This window comes from Haliaeetus leucocephalus, unplaced genomic scaffold (genome assembly GCF_000737465.1).
Source record: "Haliaeetus leucocephalus isolate CR32 unplaced genomic scaffold, Haliaeetus_leucocephalus-4.0 Scaffold646, whole genome shotgun sequence".
Taxonomy (NCBI): Eukaryota; Metazoa; Chordata; class Aves; order Accipitriformes; family Accipitridae; genus Haliaeetus; species Haliaeetus leucocephalus.
In genome coordinates this window covers 4,650,820-4,651,561 of record NW_010973082.1, presented here as the reverse complement: position 1 = coordinate 4,651,561, position 742 = coordinate 4,650,820, and positions in this window count along the sequence as shown.

Sequence of the window (742 nt, the reverse complement as noted above, 5' to 3'; positions counted from 1 at the left end):
GCCCCCCTGCTGCCAAAACCTTGCCATGCAAACCCAATACAGTTGTGTATATACACAGTGGAGTATTCTAGTTAACTGGAAAGTCTAATAAAGTTCACTAAGAACTACATGAAGAAGGCATTAAGGCTGGACCACCAGGTCAGGGATAGTTATGCTGTACTTAAGCTGTCTTCAAAAGTGCAGAACATTCTGGTCTGAGCCAACAAAATCTTAAGCGCGTACTCAAGCTAGGCTTCATGAGCACCTCCACAGAAGGACTGCTCACCTGATTAAAGTAAAACATGTACGTAGGTTCTCCCTTGGATGAGGTCAAAATGCTCAGCACCCTGTATCAGAGTCCCGAGGGAACCGAGAGCAGCTTGGGTGTTCAGGGGAGGGCTGCTTTACCTAACCAGGAACAGCTGAGTGTTGTGGTTTGTATAAACTGTTTGCCATGTATGTGTGGCATGTGGCAGTAAATGAAACACTTACTTTAAAACTTATTGAAGTTCTTTCAGCAAAAAAATTAATGTGGGGTTGGCTTTTATGCGTTGTTTCAAATGAAGCAGAGATTTATACACCTTATTATCCTAATTTTTTTCCAGACACTGCCCTGAATATCTCTCATATCTTATGGGAAATTAAGTATCAGAGTTTTTAAAGAGATCATTTTTAATTTCCCATCTATGGTACGAACAAAAAAATGAGTAAGTCTAATGAAGTGGCATGTAGTCAAATGTTCAGACTGTAATCATCCACAAAA